General features: G+C 45.9%; 1 protein-coding gene across 2 annotated transcripts in view; it reads right to left on the bottom strand.

Annotated features, from left to right (window-relative positions):
* The window catches only part of LOC132830045 (syncoilin-like), a 53425-nt gene extending 45849 nt beyond the window's left edge, over window positions 1-7576 (bottom strand). For both annotated transcript variants that reach the window (XM_060847514.1, XM_060847513.1), the window contains exon 1: window positions 7510-7576. The gene's annotated coding sequence lies outside the window, so the exon portion shown is untranslated. The remainder of the gene's footprint in view (window positions 1-7509) is intronic.
* Window positions 7577-14206: the final 6630 nt, after the last annotated feature.

Raw genomic sequence — 14206 nt, 5'->3', positions numbered from 1 at the left:
CAGGAGTTGGGGCGTACAGACTGGGAGTAATTGTTCCACAGAAAGGGTACAACAGACAAATGGAGAATATTAAGGAACAGTTGTTGTGAGTGATGCACGAATTTGTTCCTCTGAGACAGATAAGAAGGGGTAAGATTAAGGAACCTTGGATGACGAGAATAGAGGAGCTTCTTGTCAAAAGGAAGTAGGCAGCTTATGTAATGTGGAGGAAGCAAGGATCTAGCACAGCTTTAGAGGATTACAGGCTTGCTAGAAAGGAGCTCAGAAATGGACTGAGGAGAGCCAGGAGGGGGCACGAAAAAGGCTTGGCAAGAAGGATTAGGGAGAACCCAAAGGCATTTTACTCATACATGAGGAATAAGCGAATGATCAGGGAGAAGGTAGGGCTGATCAGGGATTGTTTAGGGAACTTGTGTGTGGAGTCTGAGCAGATAGGGGAAGCCCTAAATGTGTTTTTTGCTTCAGTTTTCACTAAGGAAAGGGACCTTGTTGTGAATGAAAACTTTGAGGAGCTGGGAAACAGGCTTGATGAGATCAAAATTAATGAAGTTGATGTGCTAGAAATTTTGGAAAACATTAGGATTAATAAGTCCACAGGGCCAGACCAGATTTATCCCAGGCTGCTCCGGGAAGCGAGAAAGGAGGTTGCTAAGCGCTGGCGAGGATCTTTGCCACCTCACTCTCCACGGGAGTCGTACTGTAGGATTGGAAGGAGGCAAATGTTCCTCTTTTCAAGGGCAATAGGGAAATCCCTGGCAATTACAGACCAGTCAGTCTTACGTCTGTGATCAGACGTTTTGGAAAGAATTCTGAGGGATTGGATTTATGACTATTTGGCAAAGCATAGTGTGATTAAAGGCAGTCAGCATGGCTTCGTGAGGGGCAGGTCATGCCTCACAAATCTTTTTGAGTTCTGTGAGGAGGAGACAAGACAGATCAACGAAGGTCGAGCAGTGGATGTGGTGCATGTGGACTTCAGCAAGGCATTTGATAAGGTTCCCCATGGTAGGCTCATTCATAAAGTCTGGAAGTATGGGATACAGGGAGATTTGGCTATCTGGATTCAGAATTGGCTGGCTGACAGAAGGCAGAGAGTGGTTGTAGATGGAAAGTATTCTGCCTGGAGGTCAGTGTTGAGTGGGGTCCCGCAGGGCTCTGTTCTTGGGTTTCTGCTCTTTGTAGTTTTTATAAATGACTTGGATGAGGAGGTTGAGGGGTGGGTTAGTAAATTTGCAGATGATACAAAGGTTGGAAGTGCTGTCGATAGTATTGAGGGCTACTGCAGGCTGCAGCACGACATAGACAGGATGCAGAGCTGGGCTGAGAAATGGCAGATGGAGTTCAACCTGGATAAATGCGAAATGATGCATTTTGGAAGGTCGAACTTGAATGCTGAATGTAGGATTAAACACAGGATTCTTGGCAGTGTGGAGGAACAGAGGGATCTGGGTGTGCAACTACATAGATCCCTCAAAGTTGCCACCCAAGTGGATAGGGTTGTTAAGAAAGCATATGGTGTTTTAGCTTTCATTAACAGGGGGATCGAGTTTAAGAGCCATGAGGTTTTGCTGCAGCTCTACAAGTCCTTGGTGAGACCACACTTGGAATACTGTGTCCAGTTCTGGTTGCCCTACTATAGGAAAGATACAGAGGTTTGGAGAGGGTGCAAAGAAGGTTTACCAGAATGGTGTCTGGACTGGAGGGCTTGCCTTATGAAGAAAGGTTGAATAAACTCAGACTTTTCTCTCTGGAGAGAAGGAGAAAGAGAGGAGATCTGATCGAGGTATACAAGGTAATGAGAGGAATAGACAGAATCAATAGCCAGAGACTTTTCCTCAGGGCAGGATTGACTGGTACATGGGGTCATAGTTGTAAGATATTAGGAGGAAGGTATAAAGGAGACGTCAGAGGTAGGTTATTTATGCAGAGAGTTGTGAATGCATGGAATGTGTTGCCAGCTGTGGTGGTGGAAGCAGGGTCATTGGGGACATTTAAGTGACTGCTAGACATGCACATGGATAGCAGTGAGTTGAGGAATGTGTAGGTTAAGTTACTATATTTTACATTAGGATCAAACCTTGGCTGAAGGGCCTGTTCTGTGTTGTACTTATCTATACTCTACGTTCTAAACCACGGTTCTCTTACCTTTTCACTTCCTCCTTGCCTGACAGGGACATACCTAACAAAGGCACGTAATATCTGTTCCTTAAACCAGCTCCACATTTCAATTGTCTCCATCCTCTATATTTTGCTGCCCCATTCTATGCCTCCTTAGTCTTGCCTAATCGCATTATAATTGCCCTTTCCCCATTTATAACTCTTGCCCTGTGGCATGTACCTATCCCTTTCCATCACTAAACTAAACGTAACTGAATTATGGTCACTCTCTCCAAAGTGCTCACCTACAACTAAATCAAACACCTGGCCTGGTTCATTACCGAGCACCAGATCCAGTGTGACCTCCCCTCTTGTTGGCCCTTCGATATATTGTGTCAGGAAACCCTCCTGTACAGATTGGACAAAAACTGATCCTTCTGATGTACTAGAGTTACAGCATTTCCAATCAATGTTGGGGAAGTTAAAGACCCCCATAATGACCACCCTGTTCCTTTCACTCCTACCCAGAATTATTTTGCTGATCCTCTCCTCCACCTCTCTGGAACTCTGTGGAGGCCTATAAAAAACTCACGGCAGTGTGACCTGTCCTCTCCTGTTTCTAACCTCAGCCCATACCACCTCAATAGACGAGTCCTCGCAAATGTTCTTTCAGCCACTGTTATACTGTCCTTGACGAACAAAGCCACACCTCCCCCTCTTTTACCACCTTCCCTGATTTTGATGAAAGATCTAAACCCTGGAACCTGCAACATCCATTCCTGACCCTGCTCTATCCATGTCTCCGAAATGGCCACAACATCAAAGTTCCAGGTACCTATCCATGCTGTAAGCTCACCTACCTTATTCTGGATACTCCTGGCGTTAAAGTAGACACACTTCAAACCAGTTTGCTGTATGCCAGCACACTCCTGTGACCATGCAATCCTGTCCCTGTCCTCCCTATTCTCATCCTCCTGTGCACTGGAACTACAACACAGGTTCCTATCCCCAGCTGAGCTCGTTTAAACCCACCCAAATAACACTAGCAAATTTCCCACCCAGGATATTAGTACCCCTCTGGTTCAAGTGAAGACCGTCCTGTTTGTAGAGTCCCACCTTCCCCAGAATGTGCCCCAATTATCCATATACCTGAAACCCTCCCTCCTGCACCATCCCTGCAGCCATGAGTTCAGCTGATATCTCTCCCTTTTCTTCACCTCACTATCATGTGGAACGGGTAACATTCCAGAGATAACAACTCTGTTCTCACTCTCAGCTTCCACCTTAGCTCCCTGAAACCCTGTCTTACATCCCTGTCCATCTTTCTATGTGGACCATGACTTGGGGCTGGTCACCCTCTCCCTTCAGGACCCTAAAGACACAATCTCAGACATCACAGACCCTGGCATCTGGGAGGCAACGCACCAATCGTGAGTCCCTTTTGTTCCCAGCAAACCTTCTATCTGACCCTCTATCTACCGAGTTCCCAATAACTGACACTCTCCTCCTTCCCCTCCTTCCTTTCTGTGCAACAGGAACAGACTCTGTGCCAGGGACCTGTACCCCACTGCATGCCCCTGGTAAGTTGAACCCCTGGTAAGTTGCACCCCTGGTAAGTCGCACCCCCCTAGTAGTATCCAAAACGGTATACTTGTTTTTCAGGGGAGCTTACCTGATGTGTCCCTGGTTTTTAAGGTTAGAGAAAGTGGATGGGTGGGAGGCCCTACAAGGGTAGGGGCTGAAAATGTGTTGCTGGAAAAGTGCAGCAGGTCAGGCAGCATCCAAGGAGCAGGAGAATCAACGTTTCGGGCATGAGCCCTTCTTCAGGCTCCTCAGGCGTAATTCTGCTGCTCCTTGGATGCTGCCTGATCTGCTGTGCTTTTCCAGCAACACATTTTCAGCTCTGATCTCCAGCATCTGCAGTCCTCATTTTCTCCGACAAGGGTAGGGACTCAGGTTTAGAAAACACTCACTTATATAGCTGAGGAGATAGAAAAGTCCCTCCTTTTCCAGAAAGCTCTGCTCTCTGAGGCGCTGCTGCTGCTGACACTCGAAGTAAGCTTTTAAAGTTTTAAATCAGTGACTCACCTTACCTGACAGGCTCCCGATCATAATTGCCTTTCCCTCAGCAATAACTCTTGTCCTGTGGTATATACCTATCCCTTTCCATTCCTAAAGTAAACATAACCAAATTGTGGTCACTATCACCAAAGTGCTCACCTACCTTCAAATCTAATATCTGGCCAGGTTCATTACCCCAGTACCAAATCCAATGTGGCCTCGCCTTCTGTTGGCTTGTATATACACTGTGTCAGGACGCACCTGCACACACTGGACAAAAACTGACCCATCTAATTTACTTGACCTATAGTATTTCCAGTCAATATTTGAAAAGTTAAAGACCCCATAACAACTACCCTGTTACTCTCGCTCCTAGCCAGAATCATCTTTGCGATCCTTTCCTCCACATCTCTGGAACTATTTGGAGGCCCTATAGAAAACCCCCAACAGAGTGAACTCTCCTTTCTTGTTTCTAACCTCAGCCCAAACTATCTCAGTAGACAAGTCCTCAAATGTCCTTTCTGCCACCATAATACTGTCCTTGACTAACAATGCTACACCCCTCCCTCTTTTACCAACTTCTCTCTTCTTATTGAAACGTCTAAATCCCGGAACCTGTAACAACCATTCCTGTCTCTGCTTTATCCATGTCTCCGAAATGGCCACAACATCGAAGTCCCAGGTACCAACCCAGGCTGCAAGTTCACCCACTTTACTCTGGATGCTCCTGGCGGTAAAGTAGACACACTTCAAACCACCTTCCTGCTTGTCGGTGAACTCTTGCGACTTGAAATTTCATTTCTGAACTCATTACTCTCAACCTCCTGGACATTGGAACTCCAATTTATGTCCCATTTCCCTGCTGAATTAGTTTAAACCTCCCAAAGAGCATCAGCAAATTTTCCCCTCAGGATATTGGTATCCCTCTGGTTCAGGTGTAGATCATCCTGCTTCTAGAGGTCCCACCTACCCCAGAATGAGCCTCAATTATCCAGGTATCCAAAACTCTCCGTCCTTCATGTAGCCATGTGTTCAACTCCTCTCTTTCCTTATCAAAATCTTCCAAATCCTTTCCTGTTACACTTCCTCCTTTAAGCTACAGCTGTTAAAACTTTGATTATATTTTCACTAGTAATTGATTTACTTTATTAACCATCTATTCTTTTCAGCCTTATCAGCGATTTGTCATACGTCTTGATCTTTTTTCAATGTTTTACAATTTTAAAAATCCTGCCCATCTGTTTTTCCCTCAGATACTCTGATTAAGGTCTGCATCTTGCCATTTGGGAGCAGTAGGTACATGGGAGGAGGTCTTTCAGCCCATCGAGTCTGTTCCTCATTCAATATATGAGCACAGCTGGTCGAAGACTTTACTGCCTATTACCTGCCTCAACCCCATAACCCTGTACACTGCTGAAATCTATCAATCTCAACCTTAAACATGCTCAAAGACGGAGCTGCCACAGTTTTCTGTGGTAATGAATTCCAAAGGTTCACAACCCTTTGAGAAAAATAATTTCTCCTCTCTAGACCTAAGTGGTATCTCTACCATTTTTAAATTGTGACTCCTGATCTTAGACTCTCCAACCAGGAGAAATATCTTAGTTGTGTTGATCCTGTCTATCCATTTTAAGTATTTTGTAAGTCTCAATGAGATAATCTCTGATCTTTCAAAATTCATGAGAACACAAGCCCATTAGCTCAATCTCTCTTCATAGGACACACCTACCATCCATAAACAGGTCTGGTGAACCTTTGTTGTACTCCCTCTGTGGTGATGATATTTTTCCTGAGACAAGACAATCAAAACTGCAGTGAGTACTCCAGGTGTAATCTAATCAAGCTTCTCTACAATTGAAGCAAAATTTTATTATTCCTGTACTCAAGACCTCTTGCAATGAAGATTAAAATGCCATTATCCTTCCTAATAGCTTGCTGCACCTGCATGTTAGCCTTCGGACAGTTATCGACAAGGACACCGAGGTCCCTTTGTAATACCAACACTTTGTAACCTCTTACTTTTTAAGAAATGTGCTGCACATTGGTTTCTTTTACCCCGTGAAGAACCTCACATCGTTTCATATTACATTTTGTCTGCCATGTTCCTTTCCATTTCCTCAGCCTAACCAAACTTTCCTGAAGCCACTTTCTATCTTCCTCACACATTCTCATTTAATTTCGTATCATTCACAGATTTGGAAATAGTACATTTGGTCCCCAAGTCAAAATCAGTAATTTAAGACTGTTTATAACTGTAATCTCAATGTTTTATATTGTCTCAATGCATGCTCAGCTCTGCACCAGGTCATCATAGGTTTAGCTTAAGGAAACAAAATATTATTACATCACCATCTTTTATTTTAAGGTCATAGGTATTTGAATTAGTTATTTCAGTATTAAAAATCAGTTTAAAGGCTATTAAGCAAATTCCAGCACCTATTTTATATGATCAGAATGTAGTGTTTCAGTAAGTGTCTACATTTGTTTCTTTCACATCATCCATTTCCCCTTTGGGGATTTATTTTTGAAGCATTAACAGGCTTATTATTAATCTGCCAAACAGAATCATGAACATTTCCTTCTATGGTGAACACATCTTGCATGGGACTCAAATCCTGAAGCTCTGACTAAGAGGCAGGTGAACACTATGTACTGAACCGCAAGAACTTTGACAGCTAGAGTCCATTTCTCCATGCTATTCATCATTGCACAGTTTCTTCCATTGTGAATTCATTCTTTCAGTCAATTCAAGTCAATTTCATGTCAGAATTAGTAAAAACCAATGGTTCAACATGTTTTAAAGTCTCATTTGTGCTATAGTACTCCACAAATTTGAACAATGTATTTATTTAAATGCATTTGAAATTCTTAAACTATTTAGATTAAAATAAAAAGAATCAAAATTAAAGCAACATTTTCACTGACCACTACAAATTACTTTATCACTGAATATGAATTCACGTGTCTTACATATCTAGCCATATTTTTAATGCAGTAAATTAAACATGACAGATGCAATAAAATGTATGGAAAAATACATGAAATCCAATTGTAGATTTATTCTGATATCTAACTCATCTAAATCTCCAAATGTTGCAGTTCAAGGAATCTGCTGAGACCGAAATTGTGCTGTGGTTACACAAACAGACAAAATAAAGAAAGAGATGGTTTTTCAAACTTTAGCTGGTGTGCTCTGGTTTTGACAGCTCTCAGTCATGTTTAACCTTTCATTAAAATTGACAAGTAATTACCTGCAGATATTGAAAAGGACAAATTTAAACTCTCTGTTAAAACTTATTAGAATACTATTAAGAATATATACAGCAGGATAAAGCAAAGACCTTACTGTACCTTGTGTGAGCCCCACACAGCTTCCACGTAAGATTTAGCCAATGCTAAAATAAAGTATTGACTGTTGTTAAGAATAGCCAGCAGGGAATGAAGTTGACCTCAGAGGCAGATTAACTTACTTCATCAGCTGCTAACTGATACTTCATAACTATGGTATTTTGTTTGGATCATAATTCAAAATTACTTGAGTGCATTAGTTTCACATGGAATATCTAATTGAACAAATACATTATTATCAACAGAACTTTTGTGTTTAATTAGGACATATCTTTTGGAGAATTAATTATTTTCACCAGTCAGTTTAAACGAAATAGCACACAAATATTTTTAGCTTCTTTAATAAATTCATGGGACATGGATTCCTGTCTGACCAAATGCTCCTAACAAGCTGGATGTTGAGAAAACACGATATGGAGTTTGCACCATGTGAATTCCCACTTGGTCTGAATGAACTCCATGCTGTAGGAGATCAAACTGCATCTCAGCACACAATCCATGAGCACCAGCTGCATGCACCCTGATAACGGACAGTGCCATCCAACCCTGATGACCATCATTACACCTTTCTGATCACTTCTCGGTCACTCAGGAAGGGCAGACCTGCATTGTAGCTTTCACCAACAACTAACACTGACAGGCTGCATTACAAACACTTTGCACATATAGACAGATACCCAGCTCCCAGACTGGACCAGCCTACCCCCAGGCTACACCCTCTCATTGTGCTCATTCATTTAGTCTCTATCTGGATGTTCACAGTGCCCTACCTTGCTGTGGCCCTGTCACACAGGGTGATGCCTGCTAGTGTCTTGATGCTTCAGGCAGAGTCTGAAGACTGTCTGTGCTGCTGGATTGAAATACTGCTTTGCATATAGATAGCCAGGGAGACAGACAGACAGACACAGAGACACAGACACAGAGACAGACAGACACAGAAACAACTGGTCATTCTGGATCTGCCTGGTGAGGGCGGTGGGGACGACAGTTCCATTCATTGAGACATCAATCTAACACCTGCCTGTGCAGCAAACACACTGCCCGCTTATTCAACCAATCGGCCATGTCCGAAAGGGGGTGGTGGCTACTCCTGATCCCCAACAGGAGGTACTGCTGTCAGTCAGTGAGTCCCAGTCGTGTCCGTCACTGGAGGACTCCACATACAATTCAGGGACTTGGCCACTGTCAATCAGTCACGGTCAGCGGATATGTCACAATCCAGGGGAGTGGGCAGTGGTCACTGCTGTACGGTCAGTGGATGTGTCACAGTCTGGGGGAGTGGGCAATGGTCACTGCTGTACGGTCAGTGGATGTGTCACAATCCAGGGGAGTGGTCAGTGGTCAGTGCTGTACGGTCAGTGATTGTGTCACCGTGTGGGGGAGTGGGCAGTGGTCACTGCTGTACGGTCAGTGGATGTGTCACAGTCCGGGGGAGTGGGCAATGGTCACTGCTGTACGGTCAGTGATTGTGTCACCGTGTGGGGGAGTGGGCAGTGGTCACTGCTGTACGGTCAGCAGATGTGACACCATCTGGGGGAGTGGGCAGTGGTCACTGCTGTACGGTCAGCAGATGTGACACCGTCTGGGGGAGTGGGCAGTGGTCACTGCAGTACAGTCAGTGGATGTGTCACAGTCCAGAGGAATGGACAGTGGTCAGTGCTGTACGCTCAGTAATTGTGTCACCGTGTGGGGGGGTGGGCAGTGGTCACTGCTCTATGTTCAGTGGATGTGTCATAGACTGGGGGATTAGGCAGTGGTCACTGCTCTACGGTCAGTAGATGTGTCATAGTCTTGGGGAATGGGCAGTGGTTACCTCTGTACGGTCAGCGGATGTGTCACAGTCCGGGGGAGTGGGCAGTGGTCAGTGCTCGATGGTCAGTGGATGTGTCATAGTCTGGGGGAGTGGGCAGTGGTCACTTCTGTATGGTCAGTGGATGTGTTACAGTCCAAGGGAGTGGGCAGTGGTCACTGCTGTACAGCCAGCGGATGTGTCACGATCTGAGAGAGTGGGCAGTGGTCACTGCAGTATGGTCACTGGATGTGTCACAGTCTGGGGGACTGGGCAGTGGTCACTGCTGTACGGTCAGTGGATGTGTTACAGTCCGGGGGAGTGGGCAGTGGTCACTGCTGTATGGTCAGTAGATGTGTCACAGTCGGGGGGGAGTGGGCAGTGGTCACCACTGTATGGTCAGTAGATGTGTCACTGTGCGGGGAAGTGGATAGTGGTCATTGCTGCATGGTCAGTGAGTGTGTCACAGTCCAGGAGCGTGGGTAGTGGTCAGTGCTGTACGGTCAGTGGATGTGTCACAGACCGGGGGAGTGGTCAGTGGCCAGTGCTGTACGGGCAGCGGATGTGTCACCATCTGAGGGAGTGGGCAGTGGTCACTGCTGTATGGTCAGTGGATGTGTCACCATCTGAGGGAGTGGGTAGTGGTCACGCTGTACGGTCAGTGGATGTGTCACAGTTTGGGGGAGTGGGCAGTGGTCACTGCTGTACGGTCAGCGGATGTGTTACAGTCCGGGGAGTGGGCAATGGTTATTGCTGTACAGTCAGTGGATGTGTCACCGACCAGGGGTTGGGCAGTGGTCACTGCTCAACGGTCAGTGGATCTGTCACAGTCCGGGGAGTGGGCAGTGGTCAGTGCTGTACAGTCAGTGGATGTGTCACCGACCGGGGGACTGGGCAGTGGTCACTGCTGTACGGTCAGCAATTGTGTCACCATCCGGGGCAGCGGGCAGTGGTCACTGCTGTACGGTCAGTTGATGTGTCACCATATGGGGGAGTGGGCGGTGGTCTCTGCTGTATGGTCAGTGGATGTGTCATAGTCTATGGGAGTGGGCAGTGGTCACTGCTGTACGGTCAGCAGATGTGTCACAGTCCAGGTGAGTGGGCAGTGGTCACTGCTCGATGGTCAGTGGATGTGTCATAGTCTGGGGGAGTGGGCAGTGGTCACTTCTGTACAGTCAGCGATTGTGTCACAGTCCGGGAGAGTGGGCAGTGGTCACTGCTATGCAGTCAGTAGATGTGTCACTGTCTGGGGGAGTGGGCAGTGGTCACTGCTGTACAGTCAGCAGATGTGTCACCATCCGGGGCAGTGGGCAGTGGTCACTGCTGTACGGTCAGTCGATGTGTCACAGTGCGGGGGAGTGAGCAGTGGTCACTGCTGTATGGTCAGCAGATGTGTCACAGTCTGAGGGAGTGGGCAGTGGTCACTGCTCTGTGGTCAGCGGATGTGTCACAGTCCAGGGGAGTGGGCAGTGGTCACTGCTGTACGGTCAGCGGATGTGTCACTGTCTGAGGGAGTGGGCAGTGGTCAGGCTGTACGGTCAGTTGCAGGCAGGGGAAATAGCATATTGTCAGTCAGGGAGCTGCCAACTCACCAGCAGGGGTCTGCTCCATCAGGTCTCGGAGCTGCTTGTCAGAGTCAGTCTGAGTCAGTCAGAGTCAGTCAGAGATCTGGGATGAATTCTGTCCTGGGAGTCCATCTGTTGGTCATGCAGAAAGGTCCAAGGGGGATCTTCAGGGGCTGTGAGGGAATATAAGGGAGAAGGTTATTGCAGTGCACTGTGTAGTTGGTCTATTCTGTTGTCACTGTAAACGTGCAGCAGAGGGAGTCGGTGCATATGGTGCCAATCGTGAGGGTCACTTTCTCCTAGATGTGTGTTGTTGGAGCTGCTCACGTCCAGACAAATGTAAATTATTCCATCACACTCCTGGCTTGTGTCCCATTGATGGTGGTCAGACATCAGAAGCCATCATCATAAAATACTCAATTTCTGACCTGCCATTGTGGCCACTGCATTTATATGGCTGGCCTCATTCAGTTACTGGTAATGGCAACTCCCAGGATGTTGATAGTGAGGATTCAGTGATGCTGAGGTTATTGACTGCCAAAGAGAGGTGCTTAGGTTCGTCTTGTTGAATATGGTCATTGCCTGTATTTGTGTGGTGCCAATGTTACTTGCCACTTATCAGCTGATCACACTGTTTCAGAAGTTCAAAATGGAACTGAACACTGCAAACATTAATGAAAATCCCCAATTCCAATGTTCTCATGTCACAGCTATTGATGATTGGGTTTAGTGCACTGTCCTGAGGAAGTGCTGAAAATGTGTTATTGGAAAAGTGCAGCAGGTCAGGCAGCATCCAAGGAACAGGAAGTTCGACGTTTCGGGCATAAGCCCTTCATCAGGCTTATGCCCGAAACGTCGAATTTCCTGCTCCTTGGATGCTGCCTGACCTGCTGAGCTTTTCCAGCAACACATTTTCAGCTCTGCTCTCCAGCATCTGCAGACCTCACTTTCTCCTCCAACAACTACAACCCTCTACCTTGGTGCTGGATATAACTTTTTGTTTTACATTTAATTATGATATTTCATTTTTATTTTTGTGCCCATTAATGTGACAATATCATTGCTGGAAAGTAGAAAGTCAACATTAAGTAAGAAGAGGCGAATCTGGCCAACTAATTGCTGAGTAATGGAAAAGAAAACTGTAGAACTGCGGATGCTGGAAATCAGAAACAAAAGGAGAAATTGTTGGAAAAGCTCAGCAGGTCTGGCCACATCTGTGGAGAGAAATCAGAGATTGGATCCGGAGACCCTTTGTCAGAACCATTCTCTTGCTCCTCCCATCTTTAAGCATTTCTCATTAGATCACTGTGAATTCTGAAGTCTTTGACATTAGCTCTTATTGAGACCTGAGTGGGTGAGAGAGTGAGCTAAGTTAGTACTAAATCTATCAAATTATTGTGCTGGGGGCACATCTGTGTTGGAAGGTGGTCAAAGTTAGACAAAGTTATTTTTGATTACATTTCATTATTTTCAGGGGATCTTGAATCCTGACCTTTGACATTGAAACATTCAGTCCCAATCAAACCCTCTGTGTCATTCAATTCCTTTCTTATAAAAAGGTCAAAAAAACTCAGCAGGTGGAATTGTGTTGGGGAGCCCACTGGATGGGAACCTCTGATGTGCATTTCTTTTGTATATTCCATATTTCCCATTTATCCTCGATAGTTATTCAATCAGTATCCAACATGGGCAAACCTTTGGAGCCGAGTAACAGCAGTAGTATTTGGTTGAAACACTTGATAAAAGTGTTCTGACAATCTAACATAGCTATCTCTCAAATATGCAAACTTTATACTGCAAAGGAATCTACAGACCCCTTGAAAAAAGGCTAAATTCCCTCAATTGGACATTGAATTCTGAAAATAAATATCCATTCAGAAGCCATATCACAAATGGATAGTTCTTTACAAATTCTGAAAACTGTGAATCAAACTGTGTACACAACCACCTGCAAAGCTAAGACCTTCCGTTGCTTTTGAAACTCAGTCAAGCATTCACAATAGACACAGTCAAAACAAACCACAATACATGCAGATCAGACTCCCACAGAAACTGAAAGAACAGATCGGGGATTTTCCACCAAACACCACCACTTGGCCTGTCATTGAACGCAGGGCTAGGTTTTTTTTTATTCCCCAAGTCCTTTTATTTCAAAGATTCTATGGACATTTAATCACTTCACATTCAACATCCTCAAGTTCTGTTTCCTGCAGGATTGATTTCCTTTCTCTTTGTCCTATTACTCCGAAAGTTACAGACAGATGGGTGACAATGAGGGGGAGTGGGAGGAAGCAGCCAGTGCAGGGACCCCCTGCGGTCATTCCCCTCAAGAACAAGTATACCGTTTTGGATACTTGTGGGGGGGATGACTTACCAGGGGCAAGCAACGAGGTTCAGGCCTCTGGCACGGAGCCTGGCCCCGTTGCTCAGAAGGGAAGGGTGGAGAAAGGTAGAGCGATAGTTCTTGGGGACTCAATAGTGAGGGGTACAGATAGGCGGTTTGTGGGGGCGACAGAGACTCAAGATTGGTATGTTGCCTCCCAGGTGCAAGGGTACGTGATGTCTCTGATCGTGTTTTCCGGGTCCTTAAGGGGGAGGGGGAGCTGCCCCAGATCGTGGTCCATGTTGGCACCAACGATATAGGTAGGAAGAGGGGTGAGGATGTCAGGCAGGCTTTCAGGGAGCTAGGTTGGAAGCTCAGAGTTAGAACAAACAGAGTTGTTGTCTCTGGTTTGTTACCCGTGCCACGTGATAGAGAGTCGAGGAACGGGGAGAGAGAGCAGTTAAACGCGTGGCTACAGGGATGGTGCAAGAGGGAGGGATTCCGGTTTCTGGACAACTGGGGTTCTTTCTGGGGAAGGTGGGACCTCTATAAAAAGGATGGTCTACACCTGAACCTGAGGGGCACCAGTATCCTTGGGGGGAGGTTTGCTAGTGCTGTTTGGGAGGGTTTAAACTAACTCCGCCGGGGCATGGGAACCTGGGCTGTAGCTTTAGGGTGCAGGACCTTGAGTGTAGGGAGGTTATGAACAAGGCAGCAATCTCTAAGGAGGGTGCCTGTAAACAGAAGGGTGGCTTGAAGTGTGTATACTTCAATGCCAGAAGTATAAGAAATAAGGTAGGTGAACTTGCAGCGTGGGTTGGTACCTGGGACTTCGATGTTGTGGCCATTACAGAGACATGGGTAGAACAGGGGCAAGAATGGCTGTTGCAGGTTCCAGGGTTTAAATGTTTTAGCAGGGTCAGAGATGGGGGTAAAAGAGGGGGAGGTGTGGCATTACTTGTCAAGGATAGTATTACAGCGGTGGAAAGGACGATGGAGGAAGACTTGCCATCTGAGGTAGTT

The sequence above is a fragment of the Hemiscyllium ocellatum genome, chromosome 30, assembly GCF_020745735.1.
Source record: "Hemiscyllium ocellatum isolate sHemOce1 chromosome 30, sHemOce1.pat.X.cur, whole genome shotgun sequence".
NCBI lineage: Eukaryota > Metazoa > Chordata > Chondrichthyes > Orectolobiformes > Hemiscylliidae > Hemiscyllium > Hemiscyllium ocellatum.
Note: the sequence above shows the minus strand (reverse complement) of the source record. Positions and strands in the feature narration are given on the sequence as shown.